Source organism: Branchiostoma lanceolatum, chromosome 10 (assembly GCF_035083965.1).
Source record: "Branchiostoma lanceolatum isolate klBraLanc5 chromosome 10, klBraLanc5.hap2, whole genome shotgun sequence".
Lineage (NCBI taxonomy): Eukaryota > Metazoa > Chordata > Leptocardii > Amphioxiformes > Branchiostomatidae > Branchiostoma > Branchiostoma lanceolatum.
Genome location: NC_089731.1, coordinates 17,846,939 through 17,856,955, shown reverse-complemented (window position 1 = coordinate 17,856,955; position 10,017 = coordinate 17,846,939). Strand labels below are relative to the sequence as shown.

At 42.3% G+C, this 10,017-nt stretch overlaps 1 long non-coding RNA gene across 1 annotated transcript; it reads right to left on the bottom strand.

The window, feature by feature from the left end:
• Positions 1 to 908: 908 nt before the first annotated feature.
• On the bottom strand, positions 909 to 2,682 carry LOC136443511 (uncharacterized). The gene is made up of 2 exons (XR_010757161.1): positions 2,584 to 2,682; positions 909 to 1,753 (listed from the first exon to the last, which is right to left on the bottom strand). It is a non-coding gene; the product is annotated as an uncharacterized lncRNA (long non-coding RNA).
• Between the last annotated feature and the right edge of the window lie 7,335 nt (positions 2,683 to 10,017).

Sequence of the window (10,017 nt, the reverse complement as noted above, 5' to 3'; positions counted from 1 at the left end):
TTAATCCCCCATAACCACATAAATTCATAAAAGGATTAGATGTCTGCCAGCCTGGGACAATAGCAGGGACAGATTACCATAATAACTGTCAGAGAATTCAAACTTTTTTCTGTACTGGTTTTTCTATCAACAGTATCAAACCATGCATCCAAGGAAGTTTCAATCAGATAAGATCCCTTGGATAATCAAGACAATGCTATCTACAACTTTCAGTTTGGGGGAAGTCAACCTTGTTCAAATTTTCAAACTTTCAAATCGACCCTCTCAACGTTGTGTTAGAGTGTCTAAATGGATATAAATTTCCAATGTCTTCCCAACATTAGCCTAGGTAGTTGTTTTCTAGAAATATGACTTGGGATTTTTTGCGTCTTCTTGTTGTTGTAACCAGCATAGAATAGGGCTCTGTAGAACAGTACATATAACTGCTAGCCAATGTCTCCAACTAAATTGCAAGCCAGTGTTGTCATTACTTTATTTCTTGGCTAACTGTCCTTCAAGCTAACTTCTTTATGTGAGCCATACTTCAAATTCTTATATGTTATCTATAGATTTCAAACATGACTTGAAGAGTAACTTGTACATGGTAAACTTTCTCAGCCAGGCCTCCACTGATGTGCACTGTACGGCTGCCAGGCGCATACTGAAGGCTATAGTTTACATTATCCCGTATTTATATAGTTTTACTGGGGTCTTTAAACCAGCAAGTTCCGAAAGGTACGGAACATGAAGCGAGATATCAGCAGTAGAACAAGCAAACAGGGTTTGGACAATACTTTACACAGTAGCAACTATGTGCTACCCCTTAGAATAACTTTCCAGTATCTGACTTCCTTAGTCATTTTTAATGTAATGTAGAACTGTAGGAGACCAAGAAACTGTAGAACTTGTCTTGTCTCGCCTTTACTGCGCACACTCTGAGGGAGATGGAGGTGAACAGTAGGAGGAGGATGGTGGAGATGGAGGAAATAAAGATGCAGATGATGAAGAGGGTGACCGAGGTGAAGGAGAGGAGTCAGAGGGAGACAACATCATGAGGGAGGAGGAGCCTGAGGAGGAACCAGTGAGGCGACTGGACTCAGATTCTTGTTTGGTACTGACATCATCAGATTCAGAGGGGACAAGGACAAGAGCACAACAGAACTGTAGTGCTATGTATATACTAGGAAGGTCCCACATGTAGAATGGGCCAGAGTTGAGCGTGTAGCTAAGTTCCGATCATGTTGCGTCGCTCTGATCCGTAGTTATAAAGTAATAATACTTGACAGTGGCCGTTCGACTGTATACATGTAGTCACAGTAGCACGGCTTTAGTTTGCGAAGTAAAGAATGGGGACAAGAGCAAGAATTACACATAATTACACATTATAACATCCAGCAGACCCATCTTACTCAGCTGAACAAGCCCCCACTGAGCCAAAGGCACAGTCCCCGAAGTCTGGGTTTCCAAGAGGCTTGACAGCTTTAAACGTAGACCTGACTAACACACCCTGAGTAAGCTGATTGTTTTGCCCTTCCCAATTATCATTTGCTCAGTCACATATATAAACATGCATTTGTAAGATTCATTGCAGTAGTTTTCTCATCAAGCTGGCTGGACGTGTTTACATTCTGCAGTAGATGTTGGTGAGTTGATGGCTTCAGGATAAAGACCAGACCCATGCATGTGTGATGATTAGAGCAGAGGTGCTTCAGCCAGGTAGGAAGCCCAGTTCCAGTTTAACATGCCTCTCTTGTCAAATTTATCTATGGCTGGCCTGTAGGAAGGAAATACAAACACATCATATCAATCACAGGATGAGATCAACGCCACCATCTCCCAAAAGAAGCACAAATTTATTCGAATACCTCACATGCCCATAGTAAAGGGTGATGCAACCGTACCACCTAAAATCTGTCCAATAATCAAATGTACACAACAACAGACAGAACAAACCTAATCTTTTCTTGTTCATACGTTACAGCTTTGTTGTCTCAAATTATGAGGATGAAAGCACCTAGCTAAAGGCTAACGTGACCCAACTAAAAGCTTCACTATCCGTGTTGTACTTTTCCGTGAATCTGACTGTTCCAAACTAGAACACAAAGGAGCTGTATGGCCTGGCCTGGAAACCATACCGTCGGGAGGTCCCCGGTTTCTCTGCGGGGCTCGGAGTGATGCCCACCCGCCCAGACAGATTAGCCCACCCGACGGTGGCAGCTAAACTATGGTGGCTGCGAAACTCTATATGGCAGCTAAAACACACACGACCCGTAGAGACTGGGACCAGGCTAGGCCTGGCCACACCACGCCAGTCCTTATGTTAAGCGACAGGACTTGCTAACGGAAAACTGACGTTTACATGCACAAACATCACCAACAAATCTACCCAAGCCTCCGTGTCCACACAATAGAAAGCAAGTTATTGTAACATTTCGCCCGCAATGGCGAGAATATCGGTCAAAATTCAATAGTTTTCCCGGTCCTATGCGACGCCAGTACCCCCCTCCCCCAACATACGTCGACCATCGCCGGGACGCCTCAAGTCTTACGAAAAACGATTTTACCTCACAAATAACAGCTTCTAAAGCCAGTGTACTAACCCACCATCGAAGCAGCTGCTATAAGTAAACTTCTCAGGCTTTACAGGCAAAAACAAGACGAAGACAGACTCGCTCTAAATATTCCACCCTCTCCCTGGCTGCCTGCACTGCAAGCCTTTTCTGCAGCGAACTACGCGATTCAATTTGTATTCATACGCGTTGACATCTGGAATGCCGCTAAACTTCAAATGAATAGAGAAATTGTAGTTTTTGTCTTTTAAAAGTTACAAAAAATCAGTATACAACAGCTAATAACTAACGATACAGACTAAGGTAACTACATGTTATCTGTTTGTATCGTACTATTTTCTGTCGGCTCATTTGTACATTTTGTTTGGGGAGGGTATTCGGTAGGGCTTCTTGATGATACCCAAACGTCACGAGGCTTACTTAGGGGTTTTGCAATTCCGGTGATTTTCTTTGATTCATCTATTTGGCTGTAAAAAAGTACAACGAGGGCTACCCAACTAGCCGAAGGCTATTGCAAAGGGTAAGCAAAGGGGACAATTTTTCACGGGGGACAATTTTTCATAGGTAGTAACTTGTCCTTTGGGGACACTTGCGTGGGTAAATACTTTTACATGGGGAATACTTGCAGAGGAAATACTTTTAACCGGGGGGACAATTTTTCACCGGGGGTAACTTGTCTTTTGGGGACACTTCCGTGGGGAAATACTTTAACATGGGGGAATACTTGCAATGGGGATACTTTTGACGGGGCCCGGGGACAATTTTTAGATAATGCGGGGCAATTTTTCACGGGGGACAATTTCTCACGGGCGACAATCTTTTATGGGGGACAAATTTTCATAGGGAAATACTTTTACTTCTAGAACACTTGCGTGGGGAAGTACTTTAACATAGGTTGCACTTGCATGGGGGTAGTTTCTCATGGGGGGCAATTTTTCAAGGGGGGCAATTTTTCACAGGGAGTAACTTGTCCTTAGGGGACATTAGCGTGGGTAAATACTTTCACATGGGAATACTTGCAGGGACATGGGATACTTTTGACGGGAGGACAATTTGTCACGGGGGACAATTTTACTTAGGGGACACTTGCGTGGGAAAATTTATTTGACGTTGGGGACAATTGCATGATGGACATGTTTGCATGGAGGGCATTTTCTTATGGGGGGACAGTTTTTCATGGGGACGATTTTCACGCGTGACAATTTTCATAGGGAGTAACTTGTCCCTTGGGGACACTTGCGTGGGGATATACATTTATATGGGGAATACCTGTAACGTTAGATGGGATACTTTTGACGGGGGACAATTTTTGACGGGGGGCAGTTTTTGACGGGGGACAAATTTGCATAGGAGAACACTTTTACTTCGGTGATACTTAAGTGGGGAAATACGTTTACCTAGGTTACACTTGCATTGAAGCAATTTTTCGTGGGGGCAATTTTCATGGGGGGCAATTATCCATGGAGGACCATTATTTTATAGGGGACATTTTTTCATGGGGACAATTTTTCGTCGGGGACAAATTTTCATAGGGAAACACTTCTACTTCGGGGACACTTGAGTGGGGAAATACCTTCACACAGGTTGCACTTGCACGAGGGGCAATTTTTTATGGGGACAATTTTCAATGGGGGGCATTTATTAACGGGGAAAAATTTTTAACGGGGAAACATGTACACTTTTATTTGGGGGGACACTTGCGTGGGAAAATTCTTTTGACGTTGAGGACAATTGCATGGGGGACGATTTTACACGGGGGACAATTTTTCATATGGAATAACTTATCCTTTGGGGACACTTCGTGGGTAAATACTTTTACATGGGGAATACTTGCAGAGGGGATCCTTGTGACGGTGGACAATTTGTAATGGGGGACAATTTTCCACGGGGGACGTCGACACTTTCTAACGGGAAAACACTTTTACTTGGGGGACACTTGTGTGGGAAATTCTTTTGACGTTGGGGACAATTACATGGAGGACAATTATAATAGGGGACAATTAACTTTTCACTAGGGACAATTTTTCATGGGGGCAATTTTTCATGGGGGATAATTTTTCATGGGGAACACATTTGCATAGGAAAACACTTTTACTTCGATGACATTTGCTTGGGAAATACTTTTACCTAGGTTACACTTGCATTGGGGGCAATTTTTCACGGGGGGGGGGGAATTTGTCATGGGGGGCAATTTTTCAAGGGGGACAATTTTGCATAGGAAAACAATAACTTCGGTGAAATTTGCTTGGGTAAATACTTTTACCTAGGTTGCACTTGCGCTTATTGCATGAGGGGAAATTTTTCATAGGATAATTTTTCAAGGGGGCAATTTTTATGGGGTCAATTTTTCACTGGAGACAATTTAAATGGGGTACAATGGAGTAGCTTGTCCTTTGGGGACACTTGCGTGGGTAAATACTTTTACATGGGGAATACTTGAAGAGGGGATACTTCTGACGGGTTTAATTTTTAATTGGGTACAATTCTTCACGGGGGAAAATTTTTCACCTGGGACAGTTTCTCACGGGAAAACACTTATTTGGGGGACACTTACGGGGGAAAATTTATTTGACGTTGGGGACAAGCGCATGAGGGACATCTTTCAATGGAGGAAAATTTCATATGGGGGACGATTTTTCATCGGGACGACTTATCGTGGGGGACAGTTTTTAATGGGGGACAAATTTAAATTCACTTCGGTGATACTTGCGCGGGGAAATACTTTTACCTAGTGTACATTTGCATGCGGGCAATTTTTCATGGGGGACAAATTTGCATCCGGGACAACTGTCCATTGGGGACATTTTTTTATAAGGACAAATTTTTATGGGGGACGATTTTTCATGGGGACAATTTTTCATCGGGGACAAATCTTCATAGGGAAACACTTTTACTTCGGGGACACTTGTATGGTTTATACTTTTACATAGGGACAATTTTTCAAGGGGGATATTTTTATAGGGAGTAACTTGTACTTTGGGGACTCTTGCGTGGGTAAATACTTTAACATGGGGAATAGTTGCAGAGGGGACACTTTTGAGGGGGCAATTTTTAAAGAGGGACAATTTTTAAAGGGGGACAATTTTTAAAGGGGGACAATTTTTCATAGGGAGTAACTTGTCCTTTGCATGGGTGAATACTTTTACATGGGGAATACTTGCAGTGTGGATACTTTTGACGGGGGGGGGGCAATTTTTCACGGGGTACAATTTTCACGGGGGACAATTTTTCATAGGAAGTAACTTGTCATTTGGGGACACTTGCGTGGGTAAATACTTTTACATGGGGAATACTTGCAGAGTGAATACTTTTGACTGGGGACAATTTTTCACGGGGGACAATTTTTCATAGGGAGTAACGGGGACACTTGCGTTGGTAAATACTTTTACATGGGGAATACTTTTGACGGGGGACAATTTTTCAAGGAATACTACATCAACTTAGCCACCATTATCTAGAATATGGCCGCAGTGCGCCACGAAACCTTCATTCAGAACCAGTTTGGACTTGATTTCTCTCCATTTTTGTGCCCGTCCCGTCTTCGATCGCTTCGTCTTGGTGGGAAATGTCTAGCCTCTACCAGGCTCCGCGGGATGGCTGGAAAAATAGTAGAAAGTGGCCTAACATAGTGAATAGTGTGCCAAGGGAGTTAGCTACGGAGAGAGGGTCCAATCTGCCATCCACGGAAATGGAACCTTACTGTATAGCGGACCTACCCTGTATAGCGAAGTACCGCGGCTGATTTCTACTTTTTGTCCCAACGATAGGACGGAGCCTGGTAGAGGCTAGGAAATGTCGGGTCCACTTCACAAATCTCAGCGTCGTCAGGATTTGTTCCTTCTCGGATCGACCGCTCCATTAGCGCGAGTGCAGCGCCATTGAAGGTGTAAAACCTCATCTTCACAGTTTCTTCACGTTTGGATTATCAACGTTAATCTTTCGAAAGGATACTAGTTTTGTAGCGAGGACTTTAAAACTCCCGGTGCAAAACTAATGATCATGCGCTTGGCTTGGATATCTGAAATTTACATGAAACTAGGGGTGCGAATAGTCCGCGAGAAGCCAGTTATTGGCTACTTGACGGTGACAGTCGGTGACCTGTCTGCAGCCATCTGATTGGTTCCCGCTCGTCCCCGCTAGAAATCTACCGGGTGTGAAATAGTGTAGACGGGGGGGGGGGGGGGCAATTTTTCACGGGGTACAATTTTCACGGGGGACAATTTTTCATAGGAAGTAACTTGTCATTTGGGGACACTTGCGTGGGTAAATTCTTTTACATGGGGAATACTTGCAGAGTGAATACTTTTGACTGGGGACAATTTTTCACGGGGGACAATTTTTCATAGGGAGTAACGGGGACACTTGCGTTGGTAAATACTTTTACATGGGGAATACTTTTGACGGGGGACAATTTTTCAAGGAATACTACATTAACTTAGCCACCATTATCTAGAATATGGCCGATTTTATCATACATTTGAAGTAACAATGTTGCGGTAGACCTGCCCTTGATAAAGCCATGTTGAAGCAGGTGAATCTGCGTTTTAAGATGTGGAAAGATGCAGTTAAATGAACATCTTTCCATCACTTTACTTACGATACTTAACAGAGATTTATGGCGATAGTTTTCAACAAGGTCCTTGCGGCCTTTTTTGAGAACAGGGAAAACATTAGCGTCTTTCCACTGTGTTCGAACCCAGCCGTATGACGTGGAAAAATACCAGCTATGTTGGTCCGTAATCATAACGCATTGGAAGCTGCGCTCTTACAGGTGTCAGAAAATTTCAGTCGACAACAGTATACGAATTTTTATAAAGTCTGTAAACCCTAATACTGATGTGGGTTTTGTCGAGAAATGGTTTGAAGTGTGTTGTGCTAGAAAAAAAATATACCTCTAAGGTTTATCGCTTGGTATATTCAAGGAGGTTTAATCAATATAATTTGAACGTGCTTTGTAACGTGTGTTTGGAAATAGTTCCCTCTGACTCCATGTTGTGGATCCATACATTCAAAAAGTCCACATATGTAGAGCTTTCGTGATTCGAATAACTATTACGTTTCAGGTATGCGACAAGACACTAGCTTTCATTAGCTTATAAAAAGGCAACTAATTAATTAAAACCAAAGTTGAAGAATTAATCTCTGTAGTACCAGGTCCGTGAACATCTTCACTTACTACACAGCAAAAGTTCTATGGGAAAAGAAAGAGAAATTGTGAAGCTACGTGCACCTTGATTTCAATATCGGGATGCTGGGTCTTAGGTTTATAGAGCTATATCCGACGACCGTGGATTGTTGAACTCATCAATAGGGTGATGAACGCCACCACCCCGGAATTCATCGATTTAGTGATGAACTCAATGGCAACACCGCCACTATAGCGACAACTCGCCATGGAATTAATCGTTTTAGTGACCAGGGTCAATGGGGTCAAAACGCGGTAATCTGCCGGAAGTGCATGATCTTCACCCTGATATCTGCCCCTATTACTTGGTGATCGCTTATTATACATGAAGCTGTGCATGAATATTTTCACTCTTCTCCAAGGCCAGTGAGTTATTGTATTTTCGTGCGCGGTGCAGTTGGTTCGCCTTCGAAGTCTATTTATTCGAGTCCGCCGCAACGATAATAAGGTGACCGTATTCATATACAGTACTGCTTCAGGCGAAACTTTGGTCATCTATTACTCCGTAACCATGAATGAGATAATAACGTGGTCTTCCGAGTCCTCAAATACGTACGAAGTGCCCTATCGATTGAATCTTAAGTTAAGTTTGAAAATTCTGGTAAAGAGAATGATCTTTTAGACCTGTGTCATTGGCATATTAGGGAGGGGGGGGGCAACATTGGTCAGCTATAACTCCGTAACCATGGATGAGATAATAACGCGGTCTTCATTCCTCAAATGTCTACCAAGTGCCCTATCGTTTAAATATAACGTTTGATTATTCCGGTAAAAGAAACTGATTTTTGAGACCTGTGTCAATGCAATATTAAGGGGGGAGGAAGGGCGGCTTTGGTCAGCTATTACTCCGTAACCATGAATGACATAATAACGCGGTCGTCATTCCTCAAAAACCAACCTAGTTCCCTATCGTTTGAAAATTAAGTTTAAAATTCTGGTAAAGATATTGATTTTAAGACCTGGGTAAAACTTTGGTCTATAATGCTTTAAGTATGGGGAGGGGGTTAAACTTTGGTCAGCTATAACACCATAACCATGAATGAGAAAATAAAGCGGTTTTATTCCTCCCATACCTACCAAGTACCCTATCGTTTAAATGTAAACTTTGAAAATTCCAGTAAAGAGATGAATTTTTAGCCCTGTGCCATTGGTTTATATTGCTAAAGTATGGGGTGGGGGCGAAACTTTGGTCAGCTATAACTTTAAAGTTCCGCCCACCACCCCTAGGCAATTGCCTAGGCATTATCGCCTACAGGCTCATTAATAAAGTCTATGTCCGACCAAAAATTTTTAAACTTTACTTTCAGTTGATAGGGTACTTGATAAGTATTTGAAAACTGCAAGCCGCAAAATTACATTGTCTATGGCTATGGAGTCTTATCGCCTAAAGACTCTTAAATAAAATCATGTCCGACCGAGAATTGTAAACTTTAATTTCAGTTGATAGGGCACTTGATATGTATTTGAAAACTGCAAACCGCAAAATTATATTGTCCATTGTTACGGACACGGACCATTAGGTGTTGAAAGTTCCGCCCACCACCCCTAGGAATTGCCTAGGCATTATCGCCTATAGGCACATTAATGAAATCTATGTCCGACCAAGAATTTAATGAGCCATGATAGTAAGGTCTCACGGGATAGCTTGTGTCTAACATCGTCGTCATGTTTTTCTTTGTTTGCTATGGCTATAGTACAGCACGGTACAGGCCATGGGCCCATTATAATTCTGTCGTTATGAGCGAAATCTACCAAGATACAGTAAGATTTGATGAGTAAACATGACATGTTTCTATATTTCGACAAAGAATATTTATTGCCCTGGGACATTTCACCACCCTGTGTGTGTATATGACTCAGATGCCACTACTAGTATTTTCAATTTTAAAAATGGCGTAAGATATAACAAGGATGGCGGCGGGTGAGGTCGACTGGGATTGCGAAGCGATTTTCTGTCTCAAAGATTCTTGTCGCCAGGACAATGAATACATTATTCTATGTCGAAATATAGCAGCCTGTGATGTTAACTCATAAAATCATACTGTATTTTGGTAGATTTCATCCATCTCCATGTGTATTTCGGTGGTGTAGATCGGTAAATACACGGACTCCTCATACAAAGACAAACACAATTTTGCCTGTAAAGTTTGGCAGAACTATTTTCCTTATCTAAAACTTATATCCACAAACCGGCATCTTTATGTAGGTTATAGTCGGTTGAGTCAGTCCAAGGAGGTTAAATAGAGACGGTCGGTTTTGAATATTTTGTAACAAGAGAAAAAC